This window comes from Cryptomeria japonica, chromosome 10, assembly GCF_030272615.1.
Source record: "Cryptomeria japonica chromosome 10, Sugi_1.0, whole genome shotgun sequence".
Taxonomy (NCBI): Eukaryota; Viridiplantae; Streptophyta; class Pinopsida; order Cupressales; family Cupressaceae; genus Cryptomeria; species Cryptomeria japonica.
The window spans coordinates 352131231-352144571 of NC_081414.1; positions in this window are offsets into that span (position 1 = coordinate 352131231).

Consider the following 13341-nt stretch of genomic DNA (forward strand, 5'->3'; position numbering starts at 1 on the left):
CAAGATGACCTGAGTATTTCTTTCATGGATTTTAATATAGCAAGTTAATACAAACGACTTGATATAAGGGTCAAGTCGACCAGAGTATTGCTTGCGGAACAAATAAGGATTATCTCCTTTCATGCATGACTTGGATCGTCCTCCTTGATCTTAGGCTTGATCAGATCCTGAGACAAGTTCATACCGTACTAAGAAAATAAAAACCTTTATCCAATTTGGAGGAAGAGGAACCAAAGGATGAGCATTGTACCTGCAACCAAACAGTATATATACATAAAGAATAAAGAATATGGATCCTTGGTAATGGCTCATGCTCATATGGTCGAGGTATACGCTGTAGTCAGCAAGCCGTAGTGATCTATGACTGCATTTTGCATAAGATCACGTAGCTTAGTGAACTTCCCAGGTAGACACCATGAGTACATGCCCCAGAACTTCATCGGAAATAATGCGCAAATGATACAAAACAATGCTGAAAGATCCTGATACAGATAAACAAATGAATTACTCACGAATCAACCAAGTATTTGATAGCTTAACAGAATTTTCTTGTCAAAGAAAATGTCATTTTTGTCTTTGTTTTGGTAAGGAAGGATGCATCCTTGTTTAAAGACAGGTTTGGATTTGTTGATGTCGATTGTGTTGGTTTGATTGGTAAATGGTCAGTGTGTGAGTAGTTGTCAATGTTTATTGTGTATCTGATCGAATGAATATGTACAAAGTGTTGTCATGTTTTTGTGTGATTTTTGATGGGTTTTGTCGATGTTTTTGGATTTTGTGAAACAATTTTGAATGTTTTTGTATTTTCTTCAGGACATTTTCTGAATGTTTTTGGTATTTTCTGAGACATTTTTGAATGTTTTTGTATTTTCTGATGATCGCCTGAATGAAGAGTGTAATGATATATAAAACAATGTAGAATCCACTTCCATCACTAGGGTAAGGGTATTGCCCCCAGTTTTTAGACCTGACTATGAAAAGGTGGGATGCTAGATGCATGGAGTACTTTCTTAATTGCAGATCAAATAACAAGCCATGGTTGAGATGGATGGATGTGTGTGTGCATGAATGTGATCGCAACGAGCCTGAAAGATACTGGAGCCATTGCCTTTACGAGTGGCGCCTGTTTGCCAGGTTTTCACCATCGCACTTACCCAAGGTGCCACCGGAGTGGTTGTTCACCGTTTGGATGCATGATTTTTCTTTACTTTTTTGAATGTTTTTGTATTTTCTTCAGGACATTTTCTGAATGTTTTTGGTATTTTCTGATATGCAAGGGAGCCTGATGCCTTGTACACCTTAGGTATAAAACCTTTTGAGGTGCATGCTATTGATTGGATCTGCAAGTGGTTCTCCTTCTGGTGTAGCCAACTGATATGCCCCGGACCCGAACACAGTAGTGACAACATATGGGCCCAGCCAGTTTGATTCAAACTTACCCTGATGTTCTCTGTTTGGTTGGTTGCGAGGATTCTCTCGTAGAACAAGATCACCTACCTCAAATGTACGAGGTCTAACTCGGTGATTGTAGCTTCTGCTCATGCGCTGCTGATAGGCTTTGAGGTGATTGTATGCAGCTTGTCGTTTCTCATCAAGTAACTCTAAGTCCTGAAGACGGGATACTCTGTATGCTTCATCATCGATGAGATTATGCAAGGAAACTCGTAATGATGGTATCTCAACCTCAATAGGTAAGATAGCTTCTGCACCATAGACCAATGAGTAAGGAGTTGCACCTGTAGGGGTCCGAATGCTAGTGCGATATGCCCATAATGCTGGATTCAATTGAACATGCCAATCACGACCGGCATCATTGACTGTCTTCTTTAGGATTCTCAATATGTTTTTATTGGATGCTTCGGCCTGACCATTGCCTTGTGGGTAATAGGGAGTGGAAAAGCGGTGTTGGATATGAAATTTCTCACAAAGTTCACGGACATCCTGATTTTTGAAAGGAAGACCGTTATCTGTGACAATGGACATGGGCACACCATACCGGCAGATGATGTAGTTGAGGATGAATGAGGCGATCTGCTTGCCGGTGACTTGGGTAAGTGGAACAGCTTCGATCCACTTTGTGAAATATTCAGTGGCGGTAATAATGAATTTATGGCCATTGGATGAAGATGGATGAATCTTACCCACAAGGTCAAGGCCCCATTGACAAAAAGGCCATGGTGTTGTGATTGGTTGCAGTTCCTGTGCTGGTGCATGTATCAGGTCACCATGAACTTGACATTTCTTTCATTTCCTGACAAAGTAGTAGGAATCCTTTTCCATAGATGGCCAATAGTATCCAGCTCGCATAATCTTCTTGGCTAGTGATGGACCACTTGAGTGAGTCCCGCAAATTCCTTCATGTACTGCTTCCAAAGCCTTGGTTATCTCATCTTGTTCTAGACAACGAAGGAGAGTACCATCAAGACTACGTCGGTATAGGGTTTCGGCAATAATGGTATATCGAGCAGTTTGGCGAATGAAGGTTTTACGTTGGTTATTTGATTGGTTGGGAGGAAGGGTATGATTGCGGAGATAAGTGTAGAACTCACCGTACCATGGGGATTCAGAACCGACAAGGCGACATATCATTTCGGATTCGGGGATATCATAAGCGGGAATCCAAAGCTGTTCTACCAAGAACTCGTAGCATGTTGAATTCTGTGGAAGATCTAGTAGAGATGCGATGGTAGCCATAGCGTCAGCAGCTCGATTCTGATCTCTTGGTATCTGCTCAAAAGTGATAGTAGTAAATGATGTCTTTAGAGTGTCCACCATTTGCTTGTATGGCATGAGTTTATCATCTTTGGTCTGATATTCATCTGTTGCTTGTCGAATGACCAGTTGCGAGTCGCCATATACTTGTAGTTCTTGTAATTTCCACTGTACGGCTAACCTGAGTCCTGTGATCAAGGCCTCATACTCTGCTATGTTGTTTGTGCATGGAAATGTGAGCCTGTAAGACTTCGGGATGCTATCACCTTGAGGTGTGATAAACAAAATGCCTGCCCCCGAGCCATGCCTAGTGTATGAACCATCAAAATATAGTTTCCATGGTTGTGCTTCTGTGATCATGAATATCTCTTCATCTGGAAAATTGGAAATGAGAGGATGATCGCCTATGAGTGGTGCATCAGCCAACTGATCTGCAATAACTTGCCCTTTGATAGCCTTACGGTCCACATACTCGATGTCAAATTCACTTAGAATCATTACCCATTTGGCCAAACGACCTGTCAATGCTGCTTTGCTAAGTAAGTACTTGAGTGGATCAATCTTTGCAATGAGTTGTACCTTGTGCGTTAATAGATAGTGCCGCAATTTAGTGGCTGCCAGGATTACTGCTAGGCAAGCTCGCTCAATAGGTGTGTAATTGAGTTCATAGCCAACCAGTGTGCGAGAGATGTAGTATACAGCACACTCTTTACCTTCTGCATTATGTTGTGCCAGTAGTACACCCAATGCTGTACTTGTTGCTGAGATATAAAGTAACAACGGTCTACTTGGATCTGGTGGCATCAGCAATGGTGGATTCATGAGATAATCTTTAAGCGCCTGAAATGCTTGTTGGCATCGGGCATCCCACTGAAAGCGGATGTTCTTGTGTAGTAGGTGTGTGAATGGGTGACACTTATCAGCCAATTGTGCAATGAATCTGCGGATGGATTGAAGCCGTCCTTGTAGTGTTCTTATCTGACTGATATTCTTTGGAGGTGGCATGTCCATGATTGCTTTAACCTTTGCTGGATCGACCTCAATACCTTTGCTTGAGACAATGTATCCTAGAAGTTTCCCGGAGGTCACTCCGAAGACACATTTCTTTGGGTTGAGTCGAACATGGTATTGTTCCAGTCTATCAAAGATTTTATCTAAGATGTGAAGATGTCCTTCTCTAGTAAGTGATTTTGCTAGTAAGTCATCTACATAATCTTCCATTATAGTATGCATCATGTCATGGAAGATGGTGGTCATTGCTCTTTGATAGGTCGCTCCTGCATTCTTTAGGCCGAAAGGCATTACATTCCAGCAGTATGTGCCCCATGGACATGTGAAGGCTGTCTTATGTTGGTCCTCTGGTGCGATCTTTATTTGATTGTATCCTGAAAAGCCATCCATGAGTGAAAGCATGGCATGTCCTGCTGTCAAATCTACTATGATGTCGATATTTGGTAGAGGGAAGTCATCCTTAGGACATGCCTTATTCAGATCTCTGAAGTCTGTACAAATGCGGATGCCCCCTTTTGGTTTGCCAACTGGTACAATGTTGGAGATCCATTCTGCATAATCAATTGGTCTAATGAAACCAACATCTAGGAGTTTCTTGAGTTCTGTTTTGACTAGCACTGCAATCTGGGGATGCATCTTTCGAAGCTTCTGCTTGACAGGTTTGGCTCCTTCTGCTACGGTGAGGTGATGCATGACTAAATCAGGATCAAGCCCAGGCATGTCTGCATATGACCATGCGAAGTTGATCTGACGCTTCTGGAAGAACTCTATAAACTTAGGCTGTTCCTCTGGAGTGAGAAGAGATGCCAGATGTATGATATGAGGATTTTCAGGAGTCCCCACATTGTATTCTTTGGTTTCTTCGATAAGAATCGTTGATCATTCCTGTTGTGTACTAGCAGGGAGTATGTCAAACCCTTCATCCTCAGGCGCCTCAGAGAGGTTTTCACCATTGGATACGCTCTTTCTTTTTACTTTTGTCGGATCAAACAGTGCCACAGTGTGGTTTTCACTGGAAGATCCATGTTTTATCGTTATATTTTTGCAGCTGAAGGGTTTGGCATCCGCCCCGAAGTATGCTGCGCTATTAAGTTGAATGGCGAATCCAGCTTTGTGATCCCCGCTGGGTAGATTATCCCTTAATTCCAAAAAGTCAATGATAGCCTCATCGTTCTGGAAGAGGTCAAGACATGGGGGATTTGGTTGGTTCCATTCAATGAGTTCAGGGTGGATAATGGGCATTACGTCATCGATTAGGTTAAGTGCGTTAGAGGTATCAGTGAGGGTTAAGACGTTATGATGAAGGTCGTTAATGGTACTCTCCCTGTCAGAATCAGGCGTAGGATGAGACATAGGGTCTGTGGAAGATGTTTCCAGCTCAGGTACCCAAGTGGTCTTTATCTGTGCTTCTCCATAAACAGGGATGTCTTTGCAGGGCGGAGGTGGTGATGTGTCTTCCTCATCTGAAGTGTTAAGTTGCACTGAATCGAATTCCCACTCATGTGAGTCGGTCTCTGAATCACTTTCCAGCATCCGATTGCTATACCATACTGGGATGTCTTTGGAGTTAAACACGGTAGGTGTGATTGGTTTATGTATCTTTGTAGTGATCGGTGCTGCAGGAACCGTGATGGGGATTAAAGGATTTGTTTCTGGAAGTATCGGCAGTGTTGATTTAGTGACTTCTGTTGGAACTGCTGGGGCCATAGAAGCTGCTGCGGATTCTGATACAGTTGCTGCTGCTATTGGTGTTATTGATGGGATTACTGGTGCGATTGGTGGTATGTTTGGCACTGATGATGGTTGCGGTGGGTTTGTGAGCCTCGATGGGGCAGTGGGGATAGTGTTTGATGGTGCTTTGATTATGAAAGGTGTCCTCTTTGCAGTAGGTGGGCAAAATGGTTTGCTAGTTTTTCCTTTGAATCTGAGTTTAGGAAGGATCTCTTTTTCAAAACCTAGGCCTGTATTACCTTTGGGTTTGAACTCTGGCAGCAGCGGTTCATGTCGTCCTTGTTTGCAGGATCCCAAAGCACTCTGACCATCATATCCCATTCTTTGCATAATGAGGAGGCCTTTGCCATACTGTTCTGTAGGAAGTGTAACTTGCGGTTTATCAGTGGTGATGGGATCCTTATAGATCCATTCCGCTAGGTCCTCATCTTGTGTTTCTTCCTCTTGACTCTTTCCAAGGATGAAAGGCGTTAAGGCACATGCTGGCGTGATTAGTGGTTGCTGGAGTAATTGCTGTGGTTTACCATGTGTTCTAGGAGAAGTGGGCATTTGTCCCACACAAAAGAGCTGACTCAAGTTGTATTCTCCAAGACCTTCCTCTGCGACTTTCATCTTAAGCTTTTCTTGCTTGGGTATAGGAGTGTTTGAACTGGCAAGAGAGGCGGGATTTACATATGATGTGGAGGAAATGGCTTCCCTATTATTAGGAACAGTAATCTCTGGTTGATGGCTGATATTATGGCAAAATGCAAAGGGATTGGCATCGCCTAGGATTGTGATCTCTGCACCATTATGTGGGAACTTGATACATTGATGGTAGGTAGATGGAACGGCTTGCATGGCATGTATCCAAGGTCTCCCTAATAATAGATTATATGGCAGAGGAAGGTCCAGAACTTGACAAATGATGTGCTTTACCACGGGGCCCACTCGGATTGGTAGTACCACAGCTCCTTTGGATGAACGCTCTGCATCATCATAGGCCTTGATGGTGATCTTCTTGCGAGGATCCACTGATTCTATTGCATATCCCAATGCTGTGACCAACTGTAGTGTGCAAATGTTTAAGCCTGCTCCATTATCTATCAAGACTCGCTTGATCCTGTGTTGGTTGACAAAGCCTTCAATGTGGAGTGAGGCGTTATGAGGTTGTTGGAACGAAGAGTTGTCACTTTCGGAAAAAGTGAGACAAGGTGATGACTTTAGACTTCCAACCATGGCTTGAAATTGGTCCGTGTTCAGGTTTGCAGGGACTGACGCCTCTTGGAGTGCTTGATCCAAGATTGTTTTATGAGAGGGTGACAGACGCAACAACTCCAAGATGGATATAAGCGCAGGGGTTTTGTCTAATTGTTCCACAAGATTGTACTGCTTTGGGATGGAGGTGGTGCCTTGTGGAGCTGCCTTGATGGTAACTTTGCCACGACGCGTAACAACATTGCAATTTGAGGTGGGATTTTTGAAGGTGATAGTTGCAATTTGTTCACTGGCATCATACAGGTGATTGACTGTGTAATTATACGCAGCTTGCGTATAATCAGTGGTATCAGGACCTCGTCTGGACATGGAAGGACCTCTTTGATCTTGCGATGGAAGTGGATTTTTGAACATCTGATGATCATTATTGGTTGTTTTTGGGTCATGCCCTTCAATTTCAATTTCTCATCGGTCAATAAGATCCTGAATGAGATCTTTCAATCGGTGACAATTACTTGTCTTGTGTCCTCTTCCTTGATGGAATTCACAATGTTCAGTATCTCTCCACCATGCCGGTTTGACCTGAGGCTCATAATTTGATAACTTAGGTAGAGTGATCAAATTCTGAGAAATGAGTTGTCGCATCACTGTTTCAATGGGTTCCCCTAAGGGAGTGTATGTGCGTTTTTGTTTTTGTTGACGAGGTCTTGGTTCATCATGAGATGTGATGCGACCTTGATTAAGAGGAACATTTGTGTTATTTTGAGGTGGAGGATTTTGTCCTGCAAATCGAACCACAGGTTGTGCATTTTGGACAGTCCGAGCATCCACAACTCCATCGTTGACGATATTCTTGTTCTTGTTCCAGAAGTTCGGTTTATCGCTATTGAAGCGCGGGCGAGGACCATCTTTGGGTTCATTAAAGATTTTGATGAGTCCTTTTTTGATGAGTGCCCTTTCACATTTTATACCTTTGGTGATCATATCGTTAAAAGAATCGGTATCTTTGACATCCAGGTGAAATTCCATTTCTTCGTTTAAGTTGGAAATGAAAATTTCCACTAGTTCTCGTTCAGGTAACTGAAGAGAACGTCTGCTAGACATTTGGCGCCATCGTTGCAGGAATACTGAGAATAGTTCACCTGGTTTTTGTTTGGTATTGCATAGATCAGCCATGGTGATGTCGCGTTCAATATTATAAGAGTAATGAGATAGGAACTTCTGGATGAGTTCCTCAAATGTTCTTATGCCACCTGGTAGTCGGGAAAACCATGATGTGGTTGTTCCTCCCAAGCTTTGGGGAAAAAGGCGCATTAAGTATGTGTCTTCATATGCAACTTCGAGACAAGCGGAATGAAATTCTCGGACATGATCGCGGGGATCTCCCTTTCCTCTATATTTTTCGAATTTTGGTGTTTCGAACCCGCGTGGAAAGGGTGGCATATAAAGATTCCTATCAAACGGATAGGGACAGATGTCGTTAAGTGAGAATTGATTGGTTTTAACACCACTATGAAGTTGTTGGGCGAGATTCTCAACTTGTTGCCGCAACATCTCCATTTCATTAGGAGGAGGAGGTGGTGGGTTACCTCGAGGGATGTTATATCTGGTGGGATCTCTACGCCTTTCCTCCTCATGGCGACTTTGTCTTTCTGATGCTTGTCTTAATTGGGCAAGATCAAAGTCTGAGGGGAGTTTGGCTCCTTCTTGAGCGAGTCTTAAAAAGTGAGCATCCGCATTGCTCCTTAGTATTTCATCAAATAATCTGTTAAAATGAGGGTTATGCTGAACCCTTTCGATTGTTGAAGGAGTGGGAGTACTTGGGTTTTCGTCATTCCCATTTCCTCCAAGTGCCTCTTGAAATTCATTGAGGTTGTCCTCTTCTTCCTCAATTTCTATTTCTCGCTGTCTTGATCGCGATCGGGTTTGAGCCATTTTGTTTACAAGTTTGTTTTTGAAGTTGATTGAAGATGATGATGAGTTGGTGATGAAATGAAAGATTGATTGATTGGTGATTTGTGTTGTATGGGGATCTCTAGCACTTTAAGGTAGATGTAACCGAAATTCCTTTTTTTGATTTGCTTATTTGTTTGATAAGTTTGGATGTGATAAGGTGCAGAGAAATCTGAGATGTGTTACAGATTTAACTACCTAGCAATGAGAGGATTCACTCATGAACTAGTTTTAACCTGCGTAGATGTGTCTCTTAGGATGAGCTTATCCTAGATGTAGAAACAATCTAAAAGTGATGTGATGTGTTTGATTTCAAGCAATATCTAAAAAGGAATCGTGGGACAAGAACCTCTTAATGTTTTGAGAGTTGGGATGGATTGATGATGAAGTGATGATGTATGAGTGGGATGATGGATGAAAATGTTTTCAACTTTCAATAAAAACTTTGTGTTATAAACGGGACAAACTCTATCTCTTCCCTTTCAGGCGTTGGTGGCACTTCTCGAGCTGTGTTGTAGGTGATACAGATGTTTGGGAAGAAGTTGGGATCTATCTTTCCTCCTTGATTTTTGTGATAACTCAGAGCTCTATATTGCATAAAAGCTCTGCGGTTTAATGATTCTGAATCAAACTCGTTTGTTTTACCTTGAAGGTACAGACGCATGCGATGTAGAAAGACTCTATGTGAGACAAAGATTTGTCTATTGAGATAGAACAATTTCCTCCTTTTTATTAAAGCTTTTGAGCTCAATGGTCTTCTTTTCAAGGTAATATTCTGATGACACTTCTTCTTTCGCAAGATGTGAAGAATGGTCATAAAAGTTGTGACTCTGTGTTGTTTGCACTTTGTTTTTGATGTTTTTGGTTGTGTTGACAGATGTTGGATGAATACTTTGTTTTTGAAAGTGATTTTCTGATTTTTCTTTGACAAGAAAACAAAGCAAGCACACAAACACAAGAATGTTGCCTAAAAAAGGCACAAATGAGTATGGGTCTAGATCAACCCAATTCTTGGACTTGTTTCTGACCCTTCCTTTAGATTCATTTTAAGGTGTATTTCCAAAGCCTGAAGTCGGCTCAATTTGCTCTAGGTCTGTAAAACGAACACACTTCAAACACTCTTTATCCCTATGGTCAAATGGCCAGTTGTGATAAATTTAGCCCACATCTTGATATTTCTTCGACTTTGGTACTACATACCTTATGAATCCCGTCGTGGCAGGTAAGGATGTGATATACTAAGTCTTGCGCGAGCATAACAAATAGATGATCCCTATGATGGGGGAGTCACCACTTTTATCAAGCCACAAGTGACTTTTCAAAAAGCTATGTTTCTACTCAAGGAAATATGTATGGTGAGTATCTTGGGAGCAAAACCTTCTATGCTCTTGCACTAAATTATATCTCAAATATCCTCAATCAATAGAACAGGTGGGCTACTACTTAAAGGTGTTTAGTCATGTTCGATGGCTTTGGACATAAGTTCATTCTGCAGTGACTCACTTAAGAGCCTTGTAACTGGTGGTGGGGCCCATTTGTCCTTTCGGCCAGTTACACTGTAGGAACAGCTATACCCAAGGCTACAGCTTTCGCTCTCACCTGATTTCTATAGCGGCTCGAAGGATTTACCGCTCGAGGTCGTTCCCAAGAGTATCGATCCCTTGGCAGGCCTCTCTTAAAAAGATAAAATTTTGAGCGTTACTAACACTTTTCTCTTGCACCTAGGACCACGAGAGCCAAGGGAGAGGATAGTGTGTGTTAGAAGTAGGACCACTCGACTGACTTTTTGTGCACAAGCGTGCCAAACACGTAAAACACTTGTTCCTTTTAATCCAGCATTTGCAAATGTGATCTAACTATTTGGAGATGTTGCTCCAACAGCCATGGTGTTCTTTTTAACTTCAAAGCAATATGTTTTGTAATCTAGAAGTTGAAAGTCCTGGTCAACTTAATGAAAAACACGATTGCATGAAGGAAAATTTGTTTTTGCCAAAATGAAGACAAGTGGATTGTTCTTTTTACTGCACCAAATTTTCGAAATGTGGATTGTGATTTTTAAGTCCCAATTGATGCAAGAAATAAAGTTTGTGTTGTTGATTTTAAGCACCAAAAGAAAATGAGTCCTAACTAGAAAACAATGAAACTATTTTTTTGTGTTTTTAAGTTCTTTTTAAGCACTAAATAAAAAATTTTGTGATTTTTGTTGTGTTGTTAACCTGCACAAAGAAAAGAAACAAGTTAAGAAAATTAATGCTCACAGGGGGGGCTTCCACAAGCCTAATTTTTGATTTTTTTGGTTACAAGTCCTTTTGGGCGACACTCTGTCGCAATAGCGCTATTCTATGTTTTTACAGAAGCGCTAATTAATACGAAAGCGCTAGTCTGCGTGAGCAGAAGCGCTAATTTACACAGTAGCGCTTAAAGAAAAGAAAATCCCGAGAAGACAAAAGCGCTAGAATTGAGTCAATAGCGCTGAAACGGTGACAATAGCGCTGGAATGTTGTCAATAGCGCTGAAACATTTTCAATAGCGCTACTTTAGGGTCAATAGCGCTAAAATAAATTTTTCAATAGCGCTAAAACGCGTTCAATAGCGCCGAAGCGCGACCTGTGTGGCAATTTCAACAAGAAAAAATGTTAATTTCAAAAATGCATATCAGAAGGTTGCGTGTTTGATTCACGTCGGGTTCACCAAATGATGCCCTCCTAAATGGCACAAGATTAGTCCAAGATCAATCAACACAAAAACACACAAACCATTAGTGTTAGTCAATCGAAAACTAATCTAAAAAGGCATACCAAAAGAGAGACTATAAGCATGCAAGCATATTTAACTATCAAAGCAAACATGATGAGGCATCTCCAAATACCTCCTAACATACTCCTAGTTCCTTCTCCCTTGTTCCTCTCCTCTCCAAGTTCCAAAATAGTGTAGCTCTCAGCAGCTTTTTGCACTATGGATGCTTATGGAGGATTGAGATTGTAGTATAGCTCCACATATGAAATGAAAAGCTAATTTTTATGCTAAAATGATGTGTTTTAACCAAAAAGACAATATTTAGTTATGCTATGCTAAATGCTCTCTAAAATGGCTATAGTTTAAATGCTTACAAGTTTTCAGGATCTGGATTATGAAGGAATGGGCTCTATTTATAGGAAAAATGGAGCAATGGATGGCCAGGATTGAAAGGTTTAATCAAGGGTCAAGCTTGAAAGTTGGGGATCCATGTGCACAATTGGCACCAATAAAATAGTGACAAGTGTCAACACGGGATTGGGTTGAGAGAAGAGGTTGGAGGCATTAAAGGCCTGAGAAGACCTCATGGTTATCTAGAAGGTAAGGGTCAAGCCTAAATTAGGATTACCCACTGGATTAGGAGTTAATCCAAGGATAAACCTTTGTGCAAATGATTAAGAGATAATCATGGTCAAAGCATTGAAGGCTTGATGAGACCCTTGGGTTGGGTAGAGGTTGAGTCAAAACAAATGTTTTAACCATGTGGGAGAGTTGAATTAACCATTAATGGTTATTGGAGACTTTGTGGATTAAGTGGTTGAAAGTTGGAAGCCTTTAATGGTTTTCAAAGACTTTGGGGTTTTTGGTGGTTGAAGGTTGAAAACCTTCAATGGTTATCCAAGACTTTGGGCCATTTGAGAAGTGACCCCATTTTGCTTAGGAATGTGACAATATTTAGGAAATGGTTTAGGCTAATTAGGAAGGGTTTAGAAGAATCTAGAAGGGGATTAGATTTTGCAAGTGGATTTGGTGGGTGAGGGAAAATAGGATTAAAAATAAAAATTCATTTATTTCAAATATGTGTGCAAGTTGCATTTGTAGGAAAATGCAAGTGGGGTGGGGATAATGATTTAAATAAATGTTAATTTATTTAAAAGAGGAAAAGGGGGATTTTAATTAAATAAATTGATTTATTTATTTAATTAATGGGAATTTGATTTTAATGAATTAATTAAAATAAATCGAATAATTTATTTAATTAATAGAAGAATGTTTGGGGATGAATTAATTAAATATTAATTTAATTAACTGATGGCTAGTGGATTTTTAATCAAATAAATACGAAATATTTATTTAATTAAAATGGACAGATTTATGTGACTACACTACTTTTCATGGTTATCATTTTTTCTATAGAATCACCCAAGGCATAAGAATTATATTAGTTTGCCATTTTTCTATTAACTTTTATGGAGAAATGCATCAAACATGGCCCTTACTCGCCCCTCCATCAATGGTTGATGTTAGTGTTGTATAATTTTTTTTTCTCAATGTGACCCCTTTCGCTAATCTCCCTACTCTTGGCCCTCCAAAAATCCCTTTACAAAATACGCTTCACTAGTTATTGGTGTGCTAGACATGAATAGCTAGTGTACTAGTAATGTCCATTTTGGCAAGATAAAAATTGAACTTATAGAGGAGCATATTTTGCAAGCCACTAGTTTGAGTTGTGAAGGTGAAAAAGTGCCCTTCCTAACTCATAATTATTACCAAGACTACATTGCATGGTTCCTAGATGTTAGGAAATAATGCTTTAAACCCCACATTATAAGAATCCATTTCCTACATAAACCATAATGCAAAGATCAAAATAGACAAGCCACACGATGACATAATATATATCTTGGGAAAACCTTCATGAGGGAAAAACCCAGCCTCCAAAATAATCCATACTCCATCATATTATTTAACCATGAAGCAATATATAGTTACAATGAATAC